Genomic DNA, 19,422 nt, shown 5'->3' with positions numbered 1-19,422 from the left:
CATTTAAATCCCACCTCTCCCATTTGGATGGGTTTTAGACCCTCCTGGCACTTAATGGCAGGTTAGAAAAAGGGCAGGTGGGAATCCAGAGCCATGGGCTCACACTGGCACCACGTGCCTGCAACTACCTGGGTTTGCTGCTCCTTTTACCTGGCATTCGAGAGCCTGCTCGTCCAGCAGAGCTCACTGTGGGCACAGCCTGGCCCTGAGGGTGCAGGGGCAGGGACACTGTGCTGCTCTGGCTGTGCCAGCCCTGAGGGTGCAGGGGCAGGGACACTGTGCTGCCCTGCCTGTGCCAGCCCCACGCTCTTCCTGGTGTTTGGGTTTTTTTTTTCCCCAGAGCACACTGGCACTGTTGGCTGCCTGGCTGAGGGCCCAGAGCAAGGTTCAAAGCTGAGACTAGAAAGTCTTGGAGCAGTTTCCACACTCCTTCCTTGAAGTGATTCTCAGAGGCAGAACATTTGGGTAAACCAGGGGTTTTGTGAATGGGGATAGATGAGATGAGGATATGTTAAGTTAAGCTGGATGTACAGAGTGAGGGATAACAGCTGGAGGGCTGCAGAACTGCTCAGTGTTTGCTGCTGGCTCTGCCTCTGGTTTTGTGCATCACAGTTGCAAGGTACTGCCACAGTTGTAAGAGCTGCTCTTGCTTTTCATTCTGGCTTTATTAGTGTAAGGGGATTTTTACTGAAGCTAGGGTGAATTTTGTTGCTGATGTGTATGCCAGCTGTATTTTAAAGCTTAAAATCTCTTGCAGCACCTGAACTGCCCTGGCCCGAAGCTACAAGGCAAACATATTGTACTGAAGTACTTTGAGAAGGAATTGCTCTACATCTCCTTCTCTTTTGTACAAGTTTCTGTTGCCAGCTAGTTACCCTTGCTGGCTGGCATAAATTTAGTCCCTTTTTTCTCACCTGATCTAATGCTGCTGTAACTGAGGGAAGATGCAATTGCACAGTTTGCCTGTAATTTGAGTGATATGTTCTGGCCTGATGGAATCACAGAATAATTCAGGTTAGAAGGGACATCATGAGGTCTCTAATCCATCTGCAAGCTCAAAGCTGGGCCAGCTGGAGGTCAGGCAAGGATGCTCAGGGCTTTGTTGTGCTGGTCCATGGAACCCTCCCAGGAAGGAGACTGCACAACCTCTTGGGTCGCCAGCAACAACAAACCTCCCTGCACAGTGGGTCTGGTGGCAGAGGTGCCACCTGCCCACCAGGGACAGCAGATGTCCCATGTTTGTCATTGCTGCATGCTTTTAGTTGTGCTGCCCAAAACAGAGGTTTCTGCCCTAGTCTGCCACCAGGGAACTAAACCTACCTTGGAATTGCAGATCTGCAGGTGGAGGGGGAGCCTGCTGCCAGGGGTGGCGAGGCTTCAGCCTTCAGCCTGCCTGACCTCGGGAGCGAAAACCGTCACCTTTTTGTTCTTGTGGCTTCTGTGTATTTTAAAGGAATTTTTAGTGTTTGTGGAAGGGATGCAAGTGAATAACTCAGTAATGAATTCCTGGGGTAACAGTATCTTTACTTTCCTCCATTGCTGCTGTGTTTCAGTCCTTATCTTCCAAACCCATACCTGGTGGGTTGGGGCAGCAGTTCAGAGGCTTTGGCCCCAGGACAGCACAGCCATGGCAGGCACTGGTCATGCAGTGAGTGTGTCACATGTTCAGGGATGTTTGAACACAGGCTGTGTGTGTGTCACACGTGTGTGTTACATGTTCAGGGCTGTTTGAACCCAGGCTGCTGCTGCATTACACAGACAAAGCCTGGGGGGATAGCCATTGTTCACCACTCACCATTGCAATATGGAGGGGTGGGTTTTTCTCAGTAGCTGCCATCTGAAGAAAAAGAGAATACTGAATTTTAAATAGGAAGTGCTTATAAAGATTTTATTCCTTGCAGTATTTTGTCAGTACAACACTGCCATACCAAAACACTCTGAACTTAAGAAAATGAGAAACAGGGATCTTTTTTTCTTGTTCTTTTCTGCTCTGCTCTGTGCACTTCTCAGGTGCTTAGTTACAACCTTGAGAGGTAAAAACTGAGCACTGGAGCCCGAGTGTAGTTATGCTTTAAGTTTGGAGTAGCACCCCAGAATTACTTCACATGCACTTCGTTTTAAGTGAAATTATAATCTTATTTTTATCACAAGTAATAACCCTGTAGTTCAGAAATGAGAATGGGCTTGCAAGTATGTAGCAAAATATTAGAAATATGGTAAAGTAGATCATTAGGGACAAAGTAATAATTTTCAGTGCAAAAAGTCTACTAAGAGACCTTTTTTTAAACTCAAGCAAAATGAATAAATGTAAGCATGAAGGTGTCTTCTTCAGCAGCTATTTCCTGTGAACTTAAGGCAATGATGTGAACACAGGAAAGAAATGATTTTAATGTACCTTTGCAATATCACTTGACAAAAGCTTGCAACAACCAGTATTACTTCTCAGTTTATGGAGGCTATTTAAAATGTACTTAAAGAAAAAAGTGTCAGGAATAATAGCCAGACCTGGCCATGTTACTGTATAAAAGACTATATGCTGCACTGCTGGTGAATTTGGGTCATCAGGCATCTTAATGTTGTTACAGAAGTAAAAGTAGTCCGTGTTCAAGGTCTGTATTTACACATTTCTCATACCTTTTGAACCATGTTTGTATTCATACAGTTCTCTCAGCTTCTGAGCCAAGAAACCTAACAGATTTTTATGTTCTTTTGCAAATAAGAGACTTCAATTAACTAGAGTTGAATTCACCTGGAAACGTCACTGAATTCTGCCAACTAAGTGGCTTCAGTCAGACACAAGGACACCTCTATTTCTGACTGTCAGCTGATCCATTAGTGAGAGCGAACAAAGTTCTGTTTCTCAGTTCAGCTGCACAGCAAGCTCTTTTCTTTTTTTCTATTTTTTTTTCCTTTTTTTTCTTTGGCCACAAATCCATCCTCTTACTAAGGCAAACTATCTGTTAAAACTACTTAGGGAAATGCAAGCATAGTGGAAATAGCCTGTGTTTGAAGGGAAGTATGGAAGAAAGCATTGTTTGTTAGAGGCAAGTTGCTAGATATTAATTAAAAGCTAAATTCTGGAGCTTCCAAAAATAAATATTGAAGTTCTTGACATTTTGTTTCTTGTCTCCTCCCGAGTTATTTTCGTGCCACTTCCTTTCCTCCTTGAATAATATAATCTTTGTTTCCTTTACAAAAGACTTGCATTGTTTTCCACTGCAGTTAATTTTCAGAATGGAAACATGACCTAAGAAGAGCATTGTTGTTTGTCAAGATGAAACACAATGCAGTCCTGTGCTATCTTTCTCTTGTTTTGTCCTTATTTCTAGGCAGATATTTGTGGTCTTGTTCAACGATGTAAATAGTGAGGCTTTGGAGGAAGAACCAAAAAAACACGTTTGTTTTTTTTAATTGCAGGGATTAAATACCTTTAATATGGTCACAAGTGGGATCAAAGGTGGCAAGATTTTCACCACCCACAATTAAAAACAAAGAAAGGAGAACAGAATGAACCAAATGAACTGAAATGGATCAGAAAATGGATGGGGAAAATTCCAGCTCTTTCTCTCTGGTATTATGGTCAAGCAGGTAGCTCGTTTTTTAATACTCCATTTTCTCTTAGACCTTGCTTCACTACTACTGGTTAAGTTCATTCTCTATTTTATTAACTCATCATAAGCTGCTAAGCTTGGCTCCTGGTGAACTTTGCTGTGAACTCGGCCAAAGTTCGGGGTCTGAGGTTGGAGATATCTCTTATTCCTTCCCACAGACTGTTCCTACCCATTGCAGGGTGTACTTTGGGCAAGTCTGTCAGCAGTAATCCCATATTACCTCCAGGATTGTCTCCTTGTCCCCCTGTGTGTCCTGTTCTCTGTGTCACCCCGTGTCCTGCAGGGTCAGTCAGGCCCCGCTGGGTGGGTGGCTGGGCCGCTGGCACCCGAGGGATGTGCAGGAGCACAGAGGGGTTGGCACAGGCATGTCTGCAGTGCAGGCAGCACAGATTGCTGCACAGACAGAGGATTAACTATGTGAAAATACAATTCAGCCCAGACCCCTGACAAATTTTATGAAAATGATCTACGGTGAGGAGTTTGCTGAGGCACTCAGTGCTGCAGTCAGCACTAAATCCCTTTATTTTACAACCCAATAATCAACTGCTGCTGTGATTATCAGAGTGGAAGAGGATGAGTGGCGAGAGTAAGTGGCTGTTGGTGTGGTGCCCAGACCTACCAGGGCCCTGAAGCAGCTCCAGCAGGAAGCTATCCCCATTTGACATCCTTGCAGTCTAAGCAGACAGTGAGGATTTGAGGAAGAAGAGATTCATGTAGAAGACTTTAACTCACTTGTCTTTGTCCTCTATTTGTTCTGATCAAAATCCTTTCTTCACTCTTTTTTCTATTATCCCAAAGTCAGTAAGAAGATGATAATACCAGGAGACACAGTTTAATATTTTCACCTAAGAAACGATGTCATCTAACAATCTACAGCTTTATCAGCATTGATTTATTCTCCTAGATGCAAGTGTCACCAAATCTAGAACTACCCACAGTTTCACTGAAATATCTCTTAAGAAAATATCTTTCCTCTTTCCCTTTCCTCTTTCCCCTTTCCTTTTTCCCCTCTCCTTTCTGTTTTAGAAGTCCCATTTCTACACAGCAGGAGACAGAGTTTTCTGGCAGATTAAAAGCTTTATATCTGTAAAACCAACAAAAATAGAAAACTTCTGTGAAGCCACCAAACTGGCTTTTTGAATTTTAGAGAATGATTTTATCCCTTTCTTTCCAGCTTGTTTTCAGTTAGTGGCAACTCTGTGTTGTTTTTAATAAACCAGATACTCCAAGGGAGACATGAAATCCCGTGAGTGGGAGTTCATCCATTAAGAATAACTACACCAAGACCATGTATGAAATCTGAGACCTGTCCAGTCTTCCTCGTGCTTTTTGCTGTCTCCTGCCTGAATTGCTGTGGCCTCAAGAGCTCTTATCCACTCCAAACCTACTCCAAACCTGCAAAAAAGAGAGCAGGCAGTGCCCTGGAGAGCTGGTCATTACATAGCAACGGCATGAATGGTTTCCAAACCAAACAGGATATTAAATAATACAAATACTGGGTAAGTTCCATCAGTTCAGCTTGACTGCAAAAGGAGAGAGGAAGGCTAGAAATGTTCCTTGTCCTATAACTGTTTTGTCACCCTCTAACACTGGCAGTGTGTGATACAGAGGTGCAGTGGAGCTTTCCAGCTTTGAGTGACTGTCTCCCTAGGATGAGATTAAAGTTTGCAACCCAAGCCTATTTTCTGCTCTGTTCTATTCTCAACTCTGTCTTCATTTCCTACTTAAGTCTTTCAGTAAGCCCAGCTCAGCTGGGCTGGAGGACACAGTTCAGAGGGATTGTTCTTGCTGACATGTCTTGCTTTTGTCCTTGTCTGTTGAGCTTTTTGCTCTGACATATCACTGATCACAAATTATTGAATAAGAGCCCCCAGAAAATCACTTTTCATATGGAGAAGAAAAGATTATTACTGCAGGCAAGTGTCAAGGTTATAAAGGTTAGATGTGCTCTTTCATCAGCACAGGAGTAGGGGAATGGAGCAGAGGGAAGAACTAAATATGTTCAAAGGGCAGGTTACTCTGCACACAACGTGGAATTCCAGTGTTTCCTTTCTAGTTATTTAATTCAGTGGCAGGAGAATGGTTTGTTTGTAAGGAAATTCAGCTTCTCAGTTGCTCAGAAAAGTTGAACTCTTGCTGTTGAGTGACTTCAAAAAGCTTTAAGGATCACTGATCAATGGCCATGCTTTGTTGGACAGGAGGGGGAGGATATCTGATTAATGACCTCTGACACAAGCTTCACCTGTCCACAGGAATCGGCAGACCAGCTGAATACTAAGATGACAAATTAACAAAACATTCTGTATGGCCTCTATTGAAAAAGCCTATGGTGTCTGGAGGTCAGTTTAGCAAGTACAAATACATGGTTATTTTTAATTACACATAAGCTGTCCTTATCCTCTGAAATAGCAGAAGGGGAGTTTTGCCATCAATTTTGGAGTGTGGAAACACTTGTTCTTTTTTGTTTTATTGGTCTGGAGATTTTCCCAATGTTAATCCTTGAAGAACTCCACTCCACAGCTTTTTTTTTTTTTTTTTTTAATGAACGTGCTACAACTGACTCCTTGTTTGTAAGCCTGAATCTAGTCTTTTGTTTAGTGAGGATAGACAGATTAGACACACTTCGGAATGACCTATTATGCACTGCAAGGGCTGTGTTTAATTGGAAAAAAAAATAACAGCTGCTTAATTTATGGACATGCACAACAGGACCCACGATTTCAGTGGGGCAAACAGAACACTCATCACTGGCAGAGCTGGCATCACTCAGTGCTGCAGGAAGGTGCTGGGTGGTGCCCTGGAGGCAGCAGCCCTGGGCTGGGCACAGGATCAGGTGGCACAGGCAGTGACCTGCTGGCCTCTGCTCCAGCACCAGCACTGACCCTCTCACTGCACCGAGAGGGAAAAGCACCAACAGAGAAAAGGGAGGTGCCAGTGTCCCATGGCCTGTGCTCTGGGATTTGCAGCACTGGTGTGGGTTTTGAGATGGACATTTGTCCACTGGAAAGAGCTGGCTCTCCTCAGAAGGTGATAGCAAACACTCAATAGATGGTAATGAAGCTTCTGACACCTTCACTTCTGTGAGGAATATGCTCTTCAAAGAGATAATGTCCCTTTCAACCCATGGATTTGACATGTGCAGGAAAAGAAAGAGCTAAATGACTGGAAACATGACTGCATGGTCAGGTAGTCCATGCTCTCAGCTCTGTGTAGGCTTTGTGCTGCACTCATTAATCTTCTGCGAGTGCCTTTCATAGATTATTAGGAAACATCTGTTTAATATTTATTATTTTATTTCCTTATTGCATTTTCTTTTTTATTCTCAAAATATTCTCCCTAAGGGCAAAAAAGCATGTGTAGTGGAGGCTGTGATTTTGACAGTATTATTGTCGATGTAGATCCTTCTCCTCCTTCTCCTTCTCCTTCTCCTTCTCCTTCTCCTTCTCCTTCTCCTTCTCCTTCTCCTTCTCCTTCTCCCCTCTCTTTCATTTTTTAATGACAATACATATTTCATAAAGATTTTATGATCATAGAAATACACATTGAATTAATTTCTGTCATCTATCATTGGGGATGTTCTGTCTTCTGGGTAGACAAGTTATAACTCTCTTTCTGAGCATTATGTTATGGAAAGAGTGAAGTTGCATTTTAAGATGGTGGATCCCAATATTTTATGTAGTCTTCTAAAAACTTTAGCCCCAGGCTATTGTTTGTCTTGAAAGTGGTAACTGAGAATTTGCCTTGCTTTAGGAGTCAGTAAGAAGTCACTGAAAGAGAGGATGGATTTGCTCAGGGCAGCTCATGTATTACAGCATGTTGTACTAATTGGAGTTTCCTAAGGTGTGATGGCTTCATGCCCAGGAACTCCATGGCTCTAATCCAACTGAGAGGTGACACATGTAAATAACCAAAGGCTGGGCTTCATCTGCCAAGCTGGGATGGAGCCTGGTAGCAATCAGTGAGAAACTGCTGCTCGTGGATGGTGCTGTGTAACTGAGCTGCATCCAGGAATCCAGATCCCCTCCAGCTATGGATTGAACTGGCTATTTTGGGACAGGCATTTTCAATCAAAGAAAAATGCACCTTCCTTCATATTCTTTGAAATGCCTTTCTCTGTCCCTCAGTGCTCTGTCTTTTTAGATTCAAATGCAACCAGGTGTTTTTATAAATTAACTGATCTTATCTAAGTACTTTGTATACTGAAGTTGTGGCAAAACATAGGAAGAGCTGAATATCATCATTGTTTTAGTGACATATAACTCTAGATGATCTGACAAATGCACCTTGGTGATGGAGAGTAATATAGAAAATAACTGAAGAGAAAAGATTTGTGAGGGATGCCACGAATGAATGAAGCAAAACAGCTCATCATTACTGTTTGAGAAGGATTTAAATCCACTTACTCTTGTCACCTCTTTCAAAAGATATACCAAGATATCTTCTTAGAAAATGTTGTTGAATGCATTTGTACAATAAGGGTGAATGTGTTCCACCTATTTACAGTTAAGGATCCATTTCTGTTTCTGAGCATTTTCAGTGTCATGGTCTAGTCCTACTAAAGGTTGTTTCAGGCCTAGAATATTAGCAATCCTTTAATGCCTTTACAGTTAAATTTTGTCCATCTCATCTTTGAGCCTTTTGAAATCTATTTTGATTATCATTAGACTCAAGTTGAATTGAATTGGATATTCAGGGTGGTCTTATCAGTGACATCTGGGAAATAATGGCATATTGATGAAGGAAGAGGTTAGTCTCAGTTTATGTTGCAGACTGGCATGAACTTTCATACCAGAAATCAAAGGGGCTTCTGTCCTTTAACCCTGCACCCAGAGCTGTGCCATCCCCAGGTTTGCAGCAGGGTTTTTGGCTCCCCAGCCCTGTGGCTGCTGCACTGTTTGCATTCTGCAGAGCCAGACTGGGGTGGTAGCTCTGGTTGTAATGGTGCATTGGTTACTTCAGTCAGGAAAGGCCTATGGTTGCAAGTTTTCTCTGCTTTTCTTAAGGTAGGAAGGATAAATGCTGAATTCAGAAGTGTTGTGGTGCAGGGAGTGTAGAATGTGAGAAATGCCAGGACTGAAGACACTCTGTTGTCGGGCAGCTCAGGGCAGAGCAGCCCGTGGGATTTGGGATCCTTTCAGTGGATGTGACACTCAGCAGGTGTAACAAGGTGCTGAGTGTGGCTCAGGTCCTTGGCATTACTGAGTTCTCTGTTTCAGAACAAATCTTTGCCATAACCAATAATTTCTGAAGAACAGCATCTTGTATTGCAGAATTCCAAGGGTGTCCTGTAAGTTACAGAAATGTGAACCAACTGTGGATCTAATGATATAATCTGCTGTCTTGGTGCATCTCATCTAGACAGACATAGCCAGTACTGGGTATTTTCTAAAAGCCTGTTCTTACAAGATTTCCAGCTTCGTCGAGAAGGTTTATTAAGTATTTAAAAGTTAAGGAAGTTACTGGACCTCCCATACTCTCAGACTAACTTTTCCTCAGCTGCAGAGACCAATAAATATCTGTGTCATATGCTGTATTGTACGAGAAAACAGAGCATTTTTTGCAGTCTGAGGGCACTTAAACTCTGGGCAGGATAATGTAACATGGGAATTGGGCTGCCAAGCCAGTGTGTCCTTTCTTTCCAGCCTTTAAGTTTCAAGCAAAACCTGTGTATCCACTACTCCAGATCAGTGTGTGCTTTATTCTATAAAATCTGATGTGCAAGTCTTAGAAGTCATTGAGGCAAACTGCTGAATTTGCTTTGATTTCAGTGGCAGATCCTCTGTGTGTTTAGAAGGACACAGTAGGGTAAAACTCATAAAAAGAATTAATCAATTTTCCTGTATTGTTAATTATACCCTAAACTATTAAATTGATGGAGTTTTCTAAATGCAATTTATTTTTCATCACCTGTTGCTGCTGTCAACTTCCTGTTCGATTTAGACAAAGAGAAAGGACCAATGCTTTTATTTTCTGTACTACATAATATTGTACTGTTTGGGTTCACATTTAATGCAAAGGAATGTCAAAAAGCTAACAAATATTGTTTTAACTGGTATCATTACCTGTGATGCTGTATTTTTTGCACACTGATTAGCATGAAAATCATAAAAAGCCAGATCAGTCTCAGGATATTTTTTTTTTCTGTGGGAATTCCCTATTATGTAGTGGACAGCACTACTTGTTAACATGGAAGTATTCTGCTTGTCCTACTCTTAGAAATGAATTTCTTATTGTTAAGAAGGACTAGTGCCATGAAATGTGCTAACTTCAATAGAAGGGAAAAATGATTAAAACAATCTCACCCTGATACAGACCTGATTGTGATCTTTGGACATAATCCATTGGGAGTTTTTCATTATTATTTTTAAAGTTTAAAAAATGAACTTTAAAATATGGTCTGAAAAATGAATATAGAGTACCTTCTTATGCAGAACTGTATTGTAGAGAAAAAAATGAAGAGAATGGAAGTTTTCAGCATAACAATATCTGATAAACTGTAAAACCTGCATATATCAAGCAAACTGCAGTTTACAAGAGGCAGACTTGTGTGCATGTGCATAAGGTACTGGGAACAGACTCATGCTTGAACACAAATGAGAATTTAATTGACAACTCCCACAATTATCTGAGTAACAATACAGTCATATAATTAGTATTAAAAGAAATGTGCAAGCCAAAGATTATGATAGCAAATGCAGTTTTACTGCAACAAAGAGTTGTGACAGGAAGACACTAAATACAGAAATGTGTTTAGAGTCTGTTCTTTCATCATTCTCCACAGATATTTTTTTACCCCCAGTGAAATCCCAGGGGTTTGTTTCTGCAGTGGGAAAAGAGCAGCTGAAGGGCACTTGAAAGTGGCCACTAATATAATAATGATTTTGTAAGCCACCAAGTGTCTTACCCTAATAAGAAGAGTAGATGAACACAGTGTGTGCTACAAAGACAGGGCTTTTCTCAGCTTTGGCTGGGCTGTGTCTCAGGGAGCAGCTGCCAACACAACCTCAATAACTGGCAGCCCAACGTGCTCACATGAGGCTCTCCTGCCTCCCACTTCTGACTCACTTCTGTCTCTGTGACAAACACTAACACTATTGGAAATAACTATAGACCCACCTGCCAGTGGCATTGAGAAGGAATTTCTGCCAGTCTAATTGAGGAGGAAGTTCTTGGCTTAATTATAGGAAAGAAAGTACCTGGTTATTTTAAGATCAGTCTAGAAATTGTCAGCTTGCTGCTAATTTCTGCTCTCCACATAATTTGGAGTGTAATGCTTCCATGTTGTGAGGTGCTTCCATGGTCCTGGAGTTATCATCCATCATTAAGATAAAAGTTAATAGGATACAGGTGTAGAGGAGATAATAATAAACCCCTTATCTATACAGATATGCTGCATATTCCTGACGTGAGTATTTTGAAATGTTCATTGTCTAAACTCACACCTCGTGTCACTTTATCACTAGTACCCCTTATTTCTAGATACAGCCTCAGCATGTAAAGTCACCACCTGTATCACTGCTACTGTCCTCAAGCTGAGTGGAACATTTCAGGGAATATCTGTCACTGTGAAGTCTGGGTGAAAAAATGCTCTGGATTCCATAAAAGTGCCATTGTTTGCTGTTCCTGGGGTCTGTGCTTTTGCTGTTGTGTTTCTGCTTATTTATTTCCTGACTTTTCATTTTATTTTTGTTGCATACCTGCATGTTGCTACGTTAGTGAAGTTTGAATCGAGAACTTCTGCATTAAATGTTCAGATGTTGCCCACAAAACCTTGTTTTCTAAATATGGAGCCAAACATACTTCATTTTTCCAAAGACAAAGACATAGTCCCAGCACAGCTGATCCCTCCCCCGCTCCCCTTTCTTTATTTTTCAAATGAGGTGGAGCTCCTGCCACAGAATTGAAGTTAATTGAAGGTAATAAAAATTGCCTGGAAAAACACAGTTTAAATTTTGAAGAATATCCTGAAGACAAAAAATCTTACAATTCAAACATTAGAATGGTTTCAGCGTTCCACTGGAAACGTTCCTCTGTTTCATCTCAACTCTTTTATAAACCAGAAGAGTTTTTGCTGATGTTCTGCCAAACGCATATTTTGCTTTTTTTTGAGGGATCTGGAGCAGATCACTGCTCTGGTTGCTGTCTTGAAGTCCCCTGCACACTGGGAAGTGTTTTTGGCTCTAGTTGGCTGCTTCCCCAGTACCTGCAGATGGATGCACAGAGGAAGATAATCAGCCCCTGAATCTGCTGGACTTGGGGAGACCTGGAACAGCATGGCAGAGTTTGGGGTGTGAGGGAGGCACATAAAAGAAAATGCAGGTTCCTTATTCCAGCCAGGAGATCTGGTAAAGATATTTGTCCTATGTGATGTAGGATTTTTCACTTCGTGGTGTCTCTTTAATAATTTTTGTTCAAACAAGAAGGGTTCCTTGAAGTAAGGCAGTTATTTTTAACCTCTAAAGCCAGAAGAAAACATTTCTGCTAAAAACCCCAAAACCAGTGTACAATTTAGTAAAGCCTTTGATAACTGAAAAGCTTTTTAATTTGTTTTAATATTTCCTTTTTTCTTTAATTTTCCTTTCGCAATTGGTCCTTATGCTAAAGAAGAAGAAGAAGAAAAAACCTTGAGAAAATAGAAGGCAACTGTTTTCTGTAAGTGGTTTTAATTCATTGGATTTCTTTATCCGTTGCTCACCCCCTCCCTTCCCTATTAGAACAGTTTCTATCTTATGCCACAAGCAAATGTAATTTCTGTTGTTGCTTCTTTGCAAAATCCAATTTGTTATGATGTATTATGCATGCGAGGATAATTGCAGAGGAGGAGTTAAACTGACTGACAGTTTAAAGAGGTGCATTCCTTTGGCTGTGTCACTCACAAAGAGCAGCAGAGAGAAAAGTGGGACAAATTGATGCCCTGATGAAAGTATTAATCTGCTAAGATTTCAGATGAAACAATGGGCCTGCCCTAATCAAGCCATATCCTCCAGAGAACAAAATTATGGCAGTGACTTCTGATACAGAGAAAATTACCACAGCCTCAGCAGCAGCAGCAGTGATAATATCTGCCCTATTCTCTGTGTATACATTACTAGCAATTAAAAAGTGCTTGTCAGTACCAATCTTAGCATAAACCATTTTTTCCCAAGAAATGTGAGAGTTTTATGAGATTCTGTATAATGAGTTAGTCTTTTGCCATTTATTTTCATAGGAGGAATAGAATAAAGTATGTAATAATAATAAATAAGAGCAAAATAGCAAGGTAGGTAAGTATTCCAAGTGAAATCTCTTTAAAGAGAATGTGTAAGATTTTCACTGCATATGAGGATAGAGGTTATAAATACAACAAATTATACCTTAGTAATTCTGATGCTGGGGAACGTGATGTATCTATTAAAATAATGGTGAAGTGTTTTATACTTTTTATTTTCTTTAACAAATTGTGGTGGTAAAAAAAGAGCTTTTAAAGTTAAGCTTTTTTTTTTTTTACTCTTTACACCACTGAACTGCAATTCCTTTGTAGTATTTTAGAGATGGCTGTTCTGAAAATATTTGGGCCCTTTGTTTTGGCACCGTTTCCTGAGTCTGTCCCAGGTCAGACACAAACAGGTGTGTGGTGCAGGAAGGTTCCAGCAGGAGCCTTTGGTGCTGGAGACTTCATGTTTGAAGCTTTGAGTCACTCCCAGCTGCCTGCTGTGGGAAAGGACCCTGCAGTGCAGGATGATTCCTCTGCCCCACTGCCTCAACTGTCCTGCTGCAGGGCTTGGAGCAGATGGAGTTTATTGTTGGTCTGAACTGGTGACACTGGTCTCTGCAAAGCACAGTTCTGCATGCAGTGGGAAAGTAAGACTGACCTTTCATAGTCCTTAATTTTGTAGGAACCTGGTTAGACAGATCAGCTCTTCAAATGAACAAACATTAATTTTGAGACGGCCAGTGGAGTCAAACTGGCCAGGTGTGGTGTCATATTGGCTCATTTCTTCAGGCACGTTGCATTTCCCAGTAAAAAGTCCTGTTCTTTTCTAGTGAACATCATGAACTGGGCACTGGAAACTTGCCTGTTACTCCTGGAGCCTCTGCTCAGTGAGTATCTAAATATTTGTGTGTGCAAAGCACTGATGTGCTCTTTCAGTCACGTTAACTGTTTGTGGAGCTTGGGCTTCCTGTACCTCTGCAAATCACCCCTGAACTTTTCACCATGTCCCAGTATAGCAATCCTATAATCCTATTAGGGACAGTGTGAGATATGAGAAAAGCAGGTCAGGTCCTCCTTCCTTGATAAACTGGTTGGGTGTGAATGCTACCAGAGAAGAGACCAGTCTGACATCGATGGGGTGATGTTATGAGATCTCCCCAAAATCCTCGAAATGTTGGAAACAGGAACTTTTTTTTTTAATAGAAATGTCAGTGTACTGCCATCTTACTGTCCCAAGAAACACTGAATTTTTCTTCTTTTATCTGGGTTCTGACAAAATCAAGTCTCTGCATACTTATGGAATGAATGGGATCCTGTGATAATAGTTTTATCCCAGTAAAGATCAATTCAAAGAAAAAGACCTCACACATAAAAGCCTTTTCTGAGTGCTAGTTAGCACGTCCATTATAAATAGAATCTGTTTATTATTTCCTCAGAGTTGTCTTATCAAATCCCCATAGAAATAAGATCTATCTAAAAGTGTCTTTAGAAATGGCAAACAGATACACAAATTGAAGCAAAGCGTTGCTATTCATGAAAATAATCTTTTTACGGGATATTTTTGTACAAAGAGAAATATTATATTTGGTAATTTCTTTTCAAAGAGACACTTTAGGCTTCTGTAATAAATAGTACTGTTATCAACACACACACAAAAGTCAAGTGACTACAAATGCTTATAGAAGTGTCATGTACTTCAGTAGCAAATATTCCTTGCAGTCACAGAGTTGCATGGTCCCGAATAGAATGGAAGTACTCAGCAAATAAAACAAAATCCTTCCAAGTTTTAAGCCTTTTTTGTGCCAGCTACTCCAGCTGGTGAAAAAGTAATGTATAAGTGTTGCATATGTTTCCAAAGCTGATGACCTAAATTTTCAGAGCACTTTTCTTTCCCTCTCTGTTTAGTGGGTGTGTGGGTGCCAAGTGCTTGGAGCAGTCGAGCCCCCAGCTCAGGTGAGAGCATTGCAGCCCAGGCAGCCTCACAAAAAGTCCCACTCCCAAAGGAAATGTGAAAGGATCGTTACACTGACGCATTTCTGAAACACTGAGCTGCTGGAAGCCCTCCAGGTGCCTGCTCCTGGCATCTGTGGCCCCCAGCTTCAGGATCATGGATCCACAGAGTGGAGCCTGCCAAGGCACAGTATTTCACAGCTGAAAGAAGCATAATTCTCCCTCTGAAGTTCTGGTACTAAGTGTAAATCTTAAAAAAAAAAAAAAAAAAAAAGGGAAAAAAGAGTTGGCTTAGCAGCTCCTTTCCATCTCATAGCAGATGAGACATTGCTCATAAAAATCATCACTGACTTCTGGTATGGAAATCCTGGTGTACACAGTCATTGAGTAAGGAATCTGGCATACACAGGATACATCAAGTAATTGATTTTAGAAATTAGTAGTGAAATTAATATGCATCAGCCAGTGGTAATTTAGTCCCCATTTAACCACAGTATGATCTCTGGGTATTTTTATTCTTCTGTTCTTTTGTTACAATGTCTGTTTGGACAGTGCAGTTGTAAAAGATTTCTCTGTAAAGGTCACTCAGTTGTTCTCACTTTTGTTCAGATAGTTCATTGTACTATCTGTAAAACCAGGCAGCTGTGGAAGAATTTTGGGAAACAGTTAAGCAAGATCTATTAAGTCTGGCTCAGCCAAGCTTTTTTTACAGCGAAGAACAAGCTTGTTCTTCAAGTCCAGTTCAGGAGCACTGTAATTTCATGATGATTTCTGTAACTGCAGTCAAAACAGCTGTTGCAGGTGGGTCTCATCCCCCCAGCCCACACTGGTTCAGACCCTTGGTGCTGCTCTGCAGGATTCCAGGGAGGGGGTTGTCCAAAGAAACCCTGTAGGCTGGATGGGATCACAAGTTTATCAGTAAAATGAACTGCAGCGCTCTTTAGGAAGATTCCCTTTGTGGAAGAAGGAAGGAAAGAGAAGAAGACAAGCCAGGCTTGCAGTGGGTTATCCCTGGAATCACACTCAGGAGCAGGGCAGGGCAGAGCAGTCCCGTTGCTCTCACTTGCAGGTGTTCTGTGGAACTTGGAGCAGCCTGGAATGTGCTGTGAAATTCCTGCAGGTCTCTCAAATATCTCCTGCCATGTGCCATGCACAATCAGGGCCTCCTTCAAGACTAAAGACTTTTTTCTTCCACTTTGTGTGCCTTTATGATTCATCTGAGTTTATTTCTTTGCTCTGAAATTTATTAAAAGGAAAAGTGCATATCAAAAGGGAAACAGGTTTCACAATGCTGCCTTTGAAGCTTGGAATCTCCCACAGAAACCCGACTGAAACTTCCAGCGAGGTTTGCCCCACGGAGAGCGGGGGGAAACATGATTTGGAGCAGCGTGACAATGGCTGTCATCTCCAAATTCATCAATTAACAAGAAAATCCTTCTGCCCACAAATTCTGCCTGCATTCAATTAGAATTAAACGGTAACAGAAAACTAGATGGATTAAAGAGCATTTGGTTTTCTTCCTCTCCAGTAGCTGAAATTCAATATAATGCAGCTTTGTTGTTTTGCTTGTGTAGATCTGGTTCCTTGCTTGGTCAGGCATTTCTGTCCCAGCCACCTTCAGCTCCCAGAGTTGCTAGTGCTGCTTGCATTCTTTTCATATTGTGTATACAATGCATTTGTATTATCTATTGTTTATTCTAAACTTCTGACTTTATTTTGCCAAGGCTATTTGTTTTTAAATTAGTAATTTTCGCTCCCTCATGCAATTCTTCTAAATTACTTTTTGGAGTACTGACTATTAATATTTTAGGTATCTTTGATGTTTTACTTTATAGTCTTCAATTTTATTTTACATTTCACAGGTTCCTGGTTGCAAATAATCCTACAGGCAATTTTCTCACATTGCAGCTATTCCTTGAAAGGTATGCTAATGTAGCAAGGCACTTGCAATACTGGGGGTTAAGTTAATCACCCAAAATGAGCCATATTACTGTCAGTGGTGTATAAAGACATCCCATAGTGAATTACTAGGCAGACTAGCATTAAAGCTCCTTTATGAAATAACAGAACGTGAAGGTGTGCAGAAGTAAGTATTCTTTTCAGAATCTACTGAGCTAAGGAATCTGGGTTTTGTTGTTTCTGAACTTGAAGGTACCAAACAAATACAGTGTTTGTATTTTCATTTAAAAAAAAATCTGCAATATTGTTTGAAAAGCCTTTGTAAATTAAAAAAAAAAATCAAAGTAGTAATTAGTGTCTTTATGTTCATATATTTGCACAGAAAAAGGAATTGCCTGCTCTGTGTTCAAGCTAAGCAGAGCACCCAAATAAGAAACTGATAGATCAAATTACATAATTTAAAATGAAAATTGCAACTATTCTCTTATCCTTAGACTTATTTGCAAGTCTCCAGAAGACATCTGCAATAGACATATATGTTGATTTATTCATGACATAGTACAATTCCCAATATCTGTTTAAATGGACCAGCTGAACACTGTGTTGGAAATGTCCCCTCCCTCCATATCAGGAACTAAGCAATGCTAGCAGAGAAGGTGTCTGGAAAGAAGATGAAATAAGATTTAGTTACATTGCAGGGACATGTGTTTTTATTAGAACAAATGTCCTACAAAGCAGAAAAGATAGGGAATATACAGGAAAGGTTTATGTGGAACACAGTATTTATTTGCCATGCATATTTGATAGGCCTTCATTAAATACGCAATAGAAATGTCAACATAAAGTGCTGTTTAGATGGTCCTATAAAAACAAACTGCACTGGTATTAGAATTGGAATGCACTAATCTTTGGTTAAATACAAGCCTTATTTGCTATCCAGCAAAGAAATGTTTGGTTGAGTGTTGTTAAATAACCATACTTAATTTAATTTGCCCTTCATTTATAAAGTCTGATGGAGTGATACTGTGTCAGTGTAACCAGCACTTTCCCCTGTCATCTGGCTTTATATGGGTTTTCTTCCCCCCCTCACTCACTGACATTCAATCACTAACAATTATCACCAGCCCACACCTAACTCAAAATTATTTTTTCAGTCTTGCTGAATCACAACCAATCCTTCTTGCAAAGAGGAAATAGCATCCCTGTCTGCAAGGAATATTTTTGTATCCATACAGTCACCTGACATAACCATAACAGATAAATCTATTCACTAGTAAAGTTACATTTGAGATAGGTGCCCACCTTTCCGAGGTGGAATTTGAAACTAAATGCTAAACATTCCTGAGTTTGGGCATTTAGGTTTGCATTGTTTGGTTGATTTTTTTATTTTACTGGTATATACGTGCTGACTTAGAAAGTTATTCCTTTCACCAGATTGGACTCAGGCTTTTAAGCACTGTTGATAATGATGGCTTCTATATACTGAAAATATTCTTCTACAACAAGAACAGGAAAGGTACCTTTAATCAGGATATCCAATAGGAATATAAAATATACCATATAGTATTGTCATGCAAATCTTACCTGGACCAGCAGTTTATAGGGAGCTTTAAATTGAGGTTTGTGCCCTGAAGCATAATAATAACTCTTCCTTACAGCCTTTGCAATTATTTCATTCTCTGTAATGTAATCACGGGTGTTCCTTCTGCCTATGAGTCTGGTATTTTGGGAGGAGCCTTCCTGCACTGTGTTATTAATGTAACAATATTTGTAGAGGTTCCATGGGTGTACAATTTATGTAAAAGCTGCCTGTCTGCACGCCCTGGGTGGGTTTGCCCAGCAGTCACTCAGGTGCCTGCAGTGTGGTGCAGAGGAACCCGAGCCAGCTGCGAGTTCACACCGTGAGCGAGGCAGCCCCGAGCTGAGCACGGCCAGTCTGCTCTGCCCAGAGCTGAGGAAACCAGGTCCTGCTGGGCTCTGTGCCATGGCTGGGGCTGGCAGTGCCCGGGCACAGGAATTAAAGCCAGTGTGGGTGTTGCCAGGGCAGTGCAGCCGTTCCTGTGGACAGGGCAGAGCAGTGCACACACACACACCCTAAATCAGCGCCTTCCTGCTCCAGTGGGTGGCTTTCTGTTGGGTATGTTCCACCTGACAATTTCCTAATTTGTTTGCTCTGACATTATTGCTATAATTTTTATCATGTCCCCTTTTCTGTCTTGTTTTTTCAAAACCAGCAGCAGATCCATTTTTCCTTGCTTTTGCCTTTAGCCCCTGTCCAGTTCTGCCACGTGTTTCAAGTTGGAGTGACCAGAGCATGTGCGTTATCTCCTCCTACCTGCTTCACAGTGCCCTCTATATCTGCCACATCCGGAGGTCTCCCACCTAAAATAAACATCAGTGTGGTGCCCCACAGACTTTGGGGAGATTTACTGAACATAATGCCACGTGTCTGTGCCCAGGGGTGTTCACAGCAGGTTTCCTGCAGCCCAGTGCCCTCCAGGATGTACATCCCAGACATGTTCCAGAGCTACCAAAGAGTTGCGGTGTGCACAAGGTATGCTGGCAAAAACTTCAATTGACAAAGGGAAATTAGAAAAAAAAATTGAAAACTATCAAGAATAACTGGCATCCAATCATTTTTATATTCCCCCTCCAAATGTTGGTATGCCTTTTTTTTCCTCTCCCCTTCTTGTTCCCGTTTCTTTGTCCTTATGTCCTCTGCCCTCTGTGAATCTGACTCTTTAAAAATATGCTTGGATAGATAAAGCA

At 41.1% G+C, this 19,422-nt stretch overlaps 1 long non-coding RNA gene across 2 annotated transcripts in view; it reads left to right on the top strand.

The window, feature by feature from the left end:
* The first annotated feature begins 3,423 nt into the window (after window positions 1–3,423).
* Window positions 3,424–19,422, top strand: part of LOC108502193 — a 35,877-nt gene continuing 19,878 nt past the window's right edge. For both annotated transcript variants that reach the window (XR_001876361.1, XR_001876360.1), the window contains exons 1-4: window positions 3,424–3,588; window positions 12,216–12,263; window positions 16,617–16,676; window positions 18,891–19,207. This is a non-coding gene — a long non-coding RNA (uncharacterized LOC108502193). The remainder of the gene's footprint in view (window positions 3,589–12,215; window positions 12,264–16,616; window positions 16,677–18,890; window positions 19,208–19,422) is intronic.

This window comes from Lepidothrix coronata, unplaced genomic scaffold, assembly GCF_001604755.1.
Source record: "Lepidothrix coronata isolate B3197 unplaced genomic scaffold, Lepidothrix_coronata-1.0 Scaffold114, whole genome shotgun sequence".
In the NCBI taxonomy this organism is placed as follows: domain Eukaryota; kingdom Metazoa; phylum Chordata; class Aves; order Passeriformes; family Pipridae; genus Lepidothrix; species Lepidothrix coronata.
Note: the sequence above shows the minus strand (reverse complement) of the source record. Positions and strands in the feature narration are given on the sequence as shown.